Source organism: Benincasa hispida, chromosome 8 (assembly GCF_027475165.1).
Source record: "Benincasa hispida cultivar pf3 chromosome 8, pf3_genome.v1.1, whole genome shotgun sequence".
In the NCBI taxonomy this organism is placed as follows: domain Eukaryota; kingdom Viridiplantae; phylum Streptophyta; class Magnoliopsida; order Cucurbitales; family Cucurbitaceae; genus Benincasa; species Benincasa hispida.
The window spans coordinates 60,038,902-60,050,958 of NC_143485.1; the positions used below are offsets into that span (position 1 = coordinate 60,038,902).

The following is a 12,057-nucleotide window of genomic DNA, read 5'->3' on the forward strand; positions in this document are numbered from 1 at the left end:
TGGTAAGTCCAGGGTCGAACATAGGAACTTGTGAAAATAGATTGCGTTGATGATTCTTTTTTTTTTAATGAAAAATTTGCGATAATCGGGAAAATAAATAAAGTGTTTGGTTATTGATTGCGTTGATTAAAAAGAAATGAATAAATGCGACGAATTTGAGAAACGAAAGTTGCGTTGATAGATGCAATGAGTATGTGATGAACGGGTTGAGAAGATCTTTAGCTAGCATTACTTGGGAATGTGTCAAACCATGCTCTCATATTACTACCATGCACAACAAGTCATTTTTCAATGTAAATGCAGTGCTCCTAAGTCTAGGAAGCATGTGTTGAATGCAAAATATCCATAGAGCATATCCTTAAGTCTCTACTCTTGTCCTATGCGTTGATGCAGAATGCATGAAGCAAGGTGACCACATACAATCATATCTTATTGCTAAGATGCATGCGATGTGTTAATAACAAATAGTGCTCATTCCTAAGCACCTATCTCTCGTTTATGCGTTCTAATTTGGTTCTTCTAAACCTAGATTCTGACCTGACCTTCTCAAGTCTAGATCCTGTCCTTAAACTACCCTCCTGAGTATCCGTAAAGGACGAATGAGGCATACATAAATAAGATAACCGCAAAGAATGAAGACTCCCTAGTTATGCTAACTAAATGCTTCTCAACCCATTCAACTAATTTAACTACTCATGCGTGAATCACAAAGAGTGGACAGGTATAGAGAAAGAAATTACATTCTTATAAATATATTAAGTACAAAATGCCAGTGGAAGTTTAGGGTAGAGAGCCTGGTAACAATTCCTTGCTGACTGAGTCTTTTTTACACTGGAATCTCTATTTTGGCCTAAAGATATTCCTGCCTCCAAAAGCGTTGGCCCTCTCCCTGTCGTTGAAGCTTTCGGTGCTCTCCCAAGCTTACCGGAACGATCTACCGGCACACTTTCTTCCTCGCGTCCACCTTAAAATGAAAGAAACTATGGACAGAGGCGTGAACTTGTAAAGTGATGAAGTAATCGACTGCTGAACCCCTTATCTGAAGAATGCACTTGGTATTTATAGAGTTTCCATGGTGAAAGGTGGCTTCTCTCTCCCGGTTGTACAGATGGAACAACTTTAATTCCTGACTGATGTGCCGAATAACTGTCACCGATAAAGCTGAATGTACTTCGTGACCGTTATCGGCTGTCAACTTAATTTGGATTCGACTGCCGTCAGCTTTCTGTCCCATCGCTCTTAATTATACTTTCACTCGGATGCGCCCACCATGTTGCACTGACCAAGTTGCGGAGAATTCTTCTTGGGCAAATGTTTGCGAGCACGATTATAGCAAAATCTTGCGGTGAAGTTGCACTCGATCAATGTATTCCTATGATCGCAATCTTTGCATTGCGTTAACGCATATTCTACACAAAAATGTAAAGATCAACTACTTTAATGCGTTGGACGCATGCGACCGTAATATTATAGAATTTATGCTTAATGGACGCATTTTAAGATATTTCATCAACCCAATCTAACATTGTTTAAGACTTTAGTACTATGATAAGGTGCATTTCTGCCCGTTATCATCTATGTGGTGGTCCGATTTTCACGTTTGCGCTCATTTCCTGCATTAACTATAAAAATAGAACATTGACGCATAATTAACCCAAAATAATGGGTTAGCTGAGATTCGACATGTTGATCGATGCAAACTCATATTCTCGTGAATTCCTATCATGATCGACGCAATTTCTGCCTAACAACCTTCATAATTCTAAGTAAAAGGCATAAGATGAAATACATTTCTGCATGTCATCAGTACACTGTGCTCCAAAGTGCCCACCATATGGTGAGTCGTGACATTGCGATAATTGCGTTGTTGAGCAGCATTTGGTACGCATAATCGCAAAATCTGGTCTGCCTCTCTTTTATACAGATTCGGCTCATCCCAATAATAATGTCTGCCTTCATGTTTGAGCTTCCTCTGTTGGTGGTAGGTGTAATCTTCAGGAAATTGCTCGCAAACCATATAATTGACTATGTCTACAGGGCAATTCTTCAATATGGAACACCTGCTCATCTAGGAACACCGCACTCACCTCAGACTCATTGCGGTCAACCTCCAGATTTTCTAATCTGGGCAAATGATCCGTAACTTGGTTTTCTGTCCCCTTCCTGTCTATTATTTCTATATCAAATTCTTGAAGGAGGAGAACCCATCTGATCAACCTTGACTTTGCGTCCTTCTTTGTCATTAAGTACTTTATTGTCGAATGATCAATATGGATGAGTACCTTTGTCCCCAGCAGATATGCTCGAAATTTTTTCCAACGCAAAAATTACCGCGAGAAGCTCTCTCTCTATGGTGGTATAATTTGTCTGAGCAGGATTTAATGTTTTACTCGCATACGCGATGGCATGCAAGATTGTTTTTCTCTTTTATGCCAAAGCTGCTCCCATCGCATACCCATTTGCATCGCACATTATTTAAAAGGGCAATGTCCAATCAGGTGCAATTAATATGGGTGCGGTAATCAGCGCATTCTTCAAAACTCTGAATGCGTTGAGGTAGTTGTTGTCAAATTCGAATTTTCTGTCAGCCTCAACAACGCACTCAGTGGTCGTGCTATTTTCAAAAAATCTTTGACAAAGCATCTGTAGAATCTAGCGTGCCCCAAGAAGCTTCGTACAGCCTTCACGCTTGTTGGAGGTGGAAGTTTTTCAATTGCTTCGATTTTTGCTTTGTCCACCTCCAACCCATCCTGGGAAACCTTGTGCCCCAACATTATGCCCTCCTTCACCATGAAATGGCATTTTTCCCAATTAAGCACCAGATTCGTCTCTTTGCATCTCTTCAGTATCTTCTCCAAGTTGGCTAGAAAGACTTCATAAGTGTTCCCATAAATAGAGAAGTCATCCATAAAGACTTCGATAGAGTCCTCAAGATAGTCTGAAAAGATGGCCATCATGCATCTTTGGAACGTGCTTGGCGCATTGCAGAGGCCGAATGGCATGCGGCGAAAAGCAAAGGTCTCATATAGGCAGGTGAATGTGGTCTTGTCTTGGTCTTCTGGAGCTATCATAATTTGGTTGTACCGAGCATAACCATCCAAAAAGCAATAAAAGTCATTTCCAGCTAGATGGTCTAGAATTTGATCAATGGATGGCAGAGAGAAATGATCTTTCTTTGTGGCCGTGTTCAGCTTGCGATAATCCATGAAAATATGTCACCCAGTGACGGTCCTTTGCAGTATTAGTTCATTGTTTTCATTCGGGACTACCATCATACTGCCTTTTTTCGGCACACACTGCACGGCGCTGACCCACGTGCTATCTGCTATAAGATAGATGATGCCCGCATCTACCATTTAATGATCTTCTTTTTAACGACCTCTTTCATTGTAGGGTTGAGTCTGCATTGAGGTTCGATCGTTGCTTTGTGGTCCTCTTCGAGATGAATGCGGTGCATACAGTACGTTGGGCTAATTCCTCTAATGTCGGCGAACGTTCAGCTAATTGCTCGCACATGTTTCCTTAGAATGCTTATCAACGCATTCTTCTAGTCTCCATTGAGCTCAGAGGAAATGATAACTGTTAGCTTCTCGTTCTGCCCCAAAAATGCGTACTTTAAATGATTCAGTAGGGTCTTTAATTCCAGTGTTGGTGGTTCTACTAGCGATGGTTGCGTTGTTTTTCTTTCTTCTTTTTCTGTTGGCTCTTCTTCTTGATTTGCGATCATCTCCTCGTCCTTGCTTGTTTTTGTTATGATCGCATTACAGGCAGCAACGGATGCGTTGGCATCCTCTTCTTCATTTTCTTTATCAAACTGTTCTTCTTCAATAAAATTTTGGTCGTCATCTGAGTCATGCAGGTATTCTTCATCCGTTGATGCTCAAAGTGATTTCCCCTTTATGCACATTGATTTGAGCACGACCTATTGATAAAAATGGTCACCCCAGAATGATGGGCACATCTTTGTCGGCCTCGTAGTCCAAAATGATGAAGTCGGCTGGTAGGATAAATTTGTCAATGGTTATCAACACATACTTCATCTTTCCCTCTAGATGCACCAGAGATCTATCAGCCAGTTGAAAAGTCACCGTTATAGGCACAAGTTGCCCCACATTCAGCTGCCTAAAGATTAACAGAGGCATCAAATTTATGCTGGCTCCCAGGTCACACAGGGCTTGTCCGATGTACAATCCTCTTATAGAGCAAGGAATAGTAAAGCTCCCAGGATCGCTTATCTTTGGTGGAATGATTGATTTTAAACTTTGAGTTAACGCCATCGTGGAAAAATTACCAGCTCCTCTCTTCTTCGTTACCAAATCCTTCAGAAAGTTTGCATTGGCAGGCATTTCCTCAATCGCTTCACTGAATGAAATATTAATATGTAATTATTTTAACATAGATAGAAAGTGTTGGTACTATACCTCTTTGTTCTTTTTCTTCCTTAGTCTCTGCGGGAAAGGGGGTAACTACACTTTCACGGTTCTCGTCTCAGTTGGCTTTGAGGTTGACACAAACTTTAGTTCTACTACTTCTTTTTCTCCTTCTTCTTCTTGTGTCACCACAATTTCAGGTTCAGCCGCAATGGGAGCTGTCCAACTAAGCTCCTTCTTTTCTTCCTCAACAGTCTTCCCACTTTGTAATGTCACAACCTGACATTGCTCTTTACCTGATCCCCCCGGGTTTCGTAGGAGTTCTGTTGAACTCGGCAGAGCCCCTTGTGGTCTACTCTTTAGCTCACTCGCAATCTAGCCCATCTGTAACTCTAGGTTGCGGATGGACGTAGCCTGACTTTGAAGCACAATTTCATTTTTCTCTTTGTATTTCTTCAATAGGCTTTCCAAGGAAGAGGATTACGGTGGTTGTGAGCTACTTCCTTGATTGTTTGTCTGACCGTTGTTGCGTGGGAAGAATCCTGGTGGCCCTTCTTTCTACGCCACGGGATGGAAATTCTGTTGCTGATTCTTCCAAGCAAAATTGGAGAGGTTTCTCCACCCAGGGTTGTAGGTATTCGAAAAGGGATTATTTTTTAGAAAGTAAACGGATTGTGGATTTTGCAGGCAATCTTCCAACGCATGCCTATCACCGCAAGTCGCACACCTTGCGGTGTTTTGACTGATTGCGTTGATTTGCCCATTTTACAGTGTTGGGCTGCTGATCGCAATTCTTTGGATTAAGTTCATCATTGCGGTCATCTGATGTTGTAGTGAAGCAATAGCACCATTACTTGTGTCATTGTCTTTGATTCTTAATCTCTGGTCACTCTCTCTCCAATCTTCGTGGTTTTTAGAGATGCGATCCAAGATATTCTTCGCCTCGTCATACGTTTTATCAAGCAGACCACAAGCGGCTGCCGCATTGGCAGCGGTCTGCGAAGCGAGATTCAAACCATGATAGAAAATTTCCATCTAAAGGCAATCTGACAAACCATTGTGTGGACAATCCTTGACCAACCTTTTAAACCTCGCCAAGGCATCGCTGAGCGATTCGTCCATGTCTTGTTCAAAATTTGTAATTAGATTCCTTCGTCTGGCATTTTCAGTAGGTGGAAAGTATTTCTTCATAAACTTCTCCACGACCTGTTCCCATGAAGTGATCTCTCCCAGTTCGAGAGAATACGCCCATTTCCTAGCCTGATCACAGAGAGAAAATGGAAACAAAGTTAGTTGAACTTCTTCGGCAGAGATGTTTGGGAACACAAAAGTATTGCATACTTCAATAAATCTTCGGAGGTGGGCATGCGGGTCCTCACCACGCCTTCCTCCGAATTGTCCTGCAGTCTGGATCATTTGCAGCATCACCAACTTCATTTCGAATTGGCTTCCATCGAGGGCAGGCCTCATGATTCCTGGAGAGAAAGCATAAAGGTTTGGCGATGCATAGTCCCTAATGGGTCTATTGCGATTGTTTGCCAGCAGGATTGGATTCGCCATGACATTGTTATCATTTGGTGCTTTGTTTCCAGGCTGCTCCGCCATATCTTCTTTATCCGATTGTGGTTGTTGTTGGCGGTCTCTCAGTCTCCGTCTAAATGTCCTCTCAATCTCTGAGTCGTAATTCGCTAAAGGTTGAGCGTCTACAAAGAAATCAGAAAAACTACCATTAGCACACTATTTTTTCGAAGTCCCCGACAACGGCGCCAAAAACTTGATGCTTCATTTTATGATGTGGATTATGGATGATATGCGATGATAAGATTGCATTGAGCACTCAAGTTTCCTCAGTGGAATCCAAGTGTAAACTTCAATGAGTTTCCTGGAAAGTCCAAGGTCGAATTCAGGGACTTGTGAAAACAGGTTGCGTTGGTAATTTTTAGGAAAACCTTGCGGTAACCAAATAAATAAATAGATGTTGGTTTGTTGTTGATTTCGTTGATGAAAAATAAACAAATGCGACGGAGTTTGAAAAGAGTTGGTAAACGAAAGATACAATGAGTATGCGGTGAACGGGTTGAGAAGGGTTTCGGTTAACACTTCCTAGGAGGCGTTCATGCTTTGCGATCATGCAACATGTATACAATAGTCAACCATCTCTCGATGCAAATGATACGGCTTTTAATGAAAGAATGCATGTGATATATGTGATAAGTCTATAGGACCTACACATAAGCCTCTATTCTCGTTTATGCGATGACAGAATAACACATACAAATAAGGCGACCACATAATATCATTCCTATCTCTAGGATGCATGCGATGTAGGTTGGAAAACAGAGCTTATCTCTAAGTCCCTATCTCTTGTTTATGCAGCTCTAATCTTGCTCTCTCGAGTCTCTAACCTAGCTCTCTCGAGTCCTAGGTTCTTTCTTCAGACTCTCTCTTGAGTAACTCTAAAGGAGTTTGGCACAGCATAACACAAGATAATCGCAAGCAATGAACTCTTAGGTCATGTTAGCTTAGTTCTTCTCAACCCATTTGACTAGTTTAGCTACTCATGCGTACTAGAAGAGTGAACAGATGAAGAATAAGAACTTCCATTGTATTAATGTAGAGATGAAGTGCAAAACAACTATGCAAGAATAGAATAAAGAGCCTGGTAGCAATCTCTTGTTGCCTAGGCTTTTTCACTGTTTTTCTACTCGTGTTCAAAAGATAATCTCGCTCTCGCGAGAGTCGGCCCGCTCTCTGCTTCTATGCCTCAAGGTTCTCGCTTGAGTTGCCCTGAGCGATCTTCAGCGTCACCACTCTTCTCTTGCTTCGCATTAAAATGAAAGGAAAACTATGAATAAGACGAGCAATCCGAACGTATGAATTTTCGAACTGGTGGAATGGTGAACCCATTTTCTGAAGGATGCTCTTAGTATTTATAAAATATCCAGGGTGAACAGCGGCTTCTCTCTCATGATTGCACAGATGGGATGGCTTTAATTCCTTGACTGATGCGCCGAATATTTGTCACCGAAAAGCTAAATGTACTTGTTATCATTAGCGGCTGTCAACTTAATTCGGATTCGACTGTTATCAGCTTTCTATCCCATCACGATTAATTAGCCTTTCACCCAGATGCACCGACCAAGTTTCGGCAATCCTTCTTGAGCAAATGTTTGCGAATACAATCACCGCAAAGCCTTATGGTAATGCTGCGCTAGACAATTGATTTCCTATGATCGCAATTTTTGCCTTGCATCATCGCATATTCTGCACAAAAATACAAAAATCAACTGTTTCAATGCGATGAATGCATGGACCGCAATATTATGAATCTGATGCTTTTTGGACGTAATTTAATCATGTTTTATCAACGCAATCTAGCATTGTTTAAGAACTTAGCACTATGATAACGTGCATTTATGCCCGTTATCACATAACTGTTCTATTTGATTGTAAATGTTCAAGTTCTTTCACAATGAGATTTAGAACGATCTGCTTCTGCTCACTGGTTTTCTAGATTTAGAGTTCCTTCAGATCCTTCACAGGTCGTTCGTATTTACAGCTGATCAAAATTACCATTTTACCCCTGTGAATACATCGTGCTCCTTAAGCTCCCATTAATCCTCCATTGAGCAATTAGTTTATAGTCCAACTTATGTACCATGACCCTCTCGATCATGAAAGGGCGGGGCCCTATTGTTCAAGACCAGGAATCAACGCTTAAGAGAACAACTTATCTGCTAACCCTAAGTCAAGTAGGAGTGAATTCCACAAACTATCTATCCGGTCTTATCCCTAAAATGGGAGGCTTATTGAGTAGTGTTGTTGGACTATTCTCAATTATGTTGATCAAAGGATAATCCCAAATAAACAGGAGTTCATAGTTAGCTCAAGATTAAGATCGAGTTACCCTAGGTCATTGAATTTGAAATAGTTAGTTTTAACAGTAAACGGCCGTTATAAAGAAAAAGTAACTATTTCGAGGTCTAGTCTTATGCAAACTCATTGCATAGGATGCCTAAACTCACATGTCTCCACATGAATGATTTTGGAATCACATTATTTGTATCAGTATACAAAATGGGCCGCATCAATAGTGTCACCAGGATGAGGTACCCAATCTCATCCATATACTTATAGACCATTTTGGCTATATACTAAAACTTGATCTTCTTTTATGTCACCAAAAAAAGTTAAAGTATTCATATTATAGTCATGGATTCGTTTATTGGATTTTTATAACAAAATGCAATATCAATAACAATTTATTAAATAAAAGACTCAATAATACTTTTATTGATAAATAGAATATGTTAACAATATTTAAGAACTGCGAGTTTTAAGATATTCCCAACATTTCGCGGTCCAGTCTTTATGCGGTGAAATAATGGAAGGAATTGTGGTGATGGAAAATGTATTGTGCAACAAGTTTTCTCAGCAGAACCCAAGTATAAATCCTACTAAGTTTCCTGGTAAGTCCAGGGTCGAACTCAGGGACTAAGGAAAACAGTACGCAGCAATAATTTTTAGATTACTTTGCGGTAACAAATAAATTAATGATTTAGTTGGGTTGTTGTTTGCAATATAAAATGTATGCGACGTAGTTAAGAAAAGATTGATTATGCGACAAATACAATGAGTGTGCGGAGGAACGGGTTGAGAAGGTCTTTAGCTAGCGTTTTCCGAGAATGCGTTCAAACTATGCGATCATGCTACACTCATACGATAACAAATCATTTTCCAATGCAAATGCGGTAACTTCTAATTCTAGGACGCATGCGATGAATGTGATAATGTCCATAGAACTTATTTCTAAGTTCTACATCTTGCCTATGCGATGATGCAAGATGCACACAAAGACAAGGTGACCACATACAATCATAACCTATCTCTAGGATGCATGTGACGTGTTAATAGCAAACAGTGTTTATTCCTAAGCGCCTATCTCTTGATTATGCATTTCTAATCTGACTCTCCCAAGCCTATTCTAACCTGACTTTTCCAAGCCTAGATTCTATCCTTAGACTACCCTCCCGAGTAACTCTAATGGACGAATGACGCATATATAGTACAAGATAATTGCATAGAATGAAGATCCCCAGTTATGCTAACTAAGTGCTTCTCAACCCATTCGACAGATTTAGCTACTCATGCATAATTTACAGAGAGTGAACAGATATAAAGATGTAAATTCCATTTCTATAGATAAGTTTAGAGTATAAAATGACAATAAAAGATAAGGGTAAAGAGCCTGGTAGCAATTCCTTGCTTCCCAAGGCTTTTTTACACTGTTAACTCTATTCTACTCAAAAGATGTTCCTGCTTCCGCAGGAGTTAGCCCTCTCTCTAATCTCGACGCTTCCAGCACTCTTCCAAGTTCACCGGAACGATCTCTCGGTACAATCTCACTTCCCTCGCTTCCGTCTTCTAAGTAAAAGAAAACTAAGAACAAGGCTACTTCTATCTAAGGGAAAATTCTCTAACTGTCGAACTCCTTCAATGAAGGTGGCCTCTAGTATTTATAGAGTTTCGGAGTGAAAGGCTTCTTCTCTCTTATGATTGCACTGATGGGATGACATTAATTCTCTGTCTGAAGCGCCGAATATTTGTCACCAAAAAGTTGAGTGTACTTGCTACAGTAGGTCGTTAACGGCTGTCAACTTAATTCGGAATCGACCGTCATCAGCTTTCTATCCTATCGTGATTTATTACGCTTTTTCACCCAGATGCGTCCACCAACATGCGCTGGCTCTATGCGGAAACCTTATTGAGCAGATATTCATGAGTGCAAATGATCGCATAGCCTTGCGTTAACGCAATCTCTTAATGCGCAGATATAACCTTGTGTTAACGCAATCTCTTGATGCACTCGATCGTTGATTTCTTTAGATCGCATTTTCCGCCTTGCGTCAATGCATATTCTGCACAAAATTACATAAGTTAACTGTTTTAATGCGATTAACACATGCGGCCGCAATGTTGTGAACTTAATGCTTTTGGATGCAATATTGTATATTTTTATCAACGCAATCCTGCATTATTTTATAACTTTGCACTGTAATAACGTGCATTTCTGCCCATTATCACACCCCGAAATTTAAACAATGCTTGTTTTCAAGCATAAGCTAAAGATTTTCTTTTGAAAGTCGATCGTAATCTCTTTTCCTAGATTTCTCAAGGATGCCTTATTCAAATCCTATACACCAAAATTTCCTTAATTCTTATCCAAGTCTCTTCCTAAAATATTTCTAAAATTTAGGGACCGCAAGTTTAACCTTAAAAAAGACTTTACTAGATTCCAGGACATCGCATGATTTATTTCAAAAAAACTTTTTTCACTAGGGTGTTAGATGATTTTTTTTTTATCCTTGCATATTTTAGACATTATTATTTTTTGCTCTCTGACCTTGCGCTAATCCAAGTGCCTCACCTTCATTTTGGCTTGCCCCCACGTGTGTCATGCGGACATCTAACTACGAGCAAGACGCTCTTTCTCAGACAAAACTCATGCCCATTTGGCAGCAAAGTTGCGGTCATTTATTTATGTGTTGATCATGATACCTACCTTCGTTTTGGCTTGCCCCCACGTGTGTTATGCAGACATCCAACTACGAGTAGGATCTGATCGCAACGTTATGATGATTTTTTTTTAAAGGCAACAATAGCAAGGTCAAAAAATGAATATCGCACCCTCAAGAAATGTCCTCATTGCTAAAAGATTGAAAGAAGTCATGCGATGTTCTTAAGAAGTTTCATAAAGGGTCATATTGAAAGAAAGCTAGCAGACTACTAACTTCTAGAAATATTTCATGAGATGATTGTCCTAAAATTAAGTTGACTCTAGTGTGCATAAAAAGATAGAGGCATGCGTTTCATCATTGAAATCATAATTGACAAAGAGAAATCATGCGGTGACGTATTAAATTGATCAATGTTAAATGATTGCAGTAACCAAAGAGGATGCGGTGATAAATTTTCAAAATTAAAATGCGATACGATAGTGCAAAATTTGGAATAATTGCAAGGAAAGATACAACCCCAAAATTTGCACTGTCGCACGCATTATTTGTTTACGCATCCTGCTTTACGACGATCTACTTTCTTTGGATTGCAGTGACGAAATTACATAGTTTTGTCTTCGTGTAGTGCCTCCATAATCGTTTACCTCGATCGTTTACAAAAAACATCGAGAGGGTCAAATAATAAAAAAAAACAAAGTTAACAAAATTTCTCTCTCTCTCTCTTTCTCCTTTTTTAAAAAAATATAAAGATGTAAAATGAAGACAGATAAACGATATTTGAAATAACATCATAGTAGTGAGAGTTCATGAATCATAAGTAAGAAAAAGGATACTCCAGAAAACTTGCACCCCAGATGATTTTTTGTCGCATACCAGCGCAGGGGCCACTCGATTTCCTTCATTCCGGATTTCTCAGGTCTACAGAGGTCTTTTCTCGATGAAAATCACCCCTGCAATATGCCTTGACTCTTTGCTCATTAACCTTGAATGTACGGGACCCTTCCTCATTAATCAGCTCAACCACACCATGCGGGAATATTTCTTAAATTGTAAAGGGTTCGGACCAGCGCGACTTTAATTTGCCAGGAAGAAGCCGTAACCGTGAATTGAAAAGTATGACCTTTTATCTGCGTGGAGATTTTTTCCGCATAGCCGGTTGTCATGCCAAC

General features: G+C 40.0%; 1 non-coding gene across 1 annotated transcript; it reads left to right on the plus strand.

Moving 5' to 3' along the window:
- Window positions 1-5,421: 5,421 nt before the first annotated feature.
- Window positions 5,422-5,528, plus strand: LOC150034743 (small nucleolar RNA R71). The gene has a single exon (XR_016531633.1). It is a non-coding gene; the product is annotated as a small nucleolar RNA R71 (small nucleolar RNA).
- The last annotated feature ends 6,529 nt before the right edge of the window (window positions 5,529-12,057 follow it).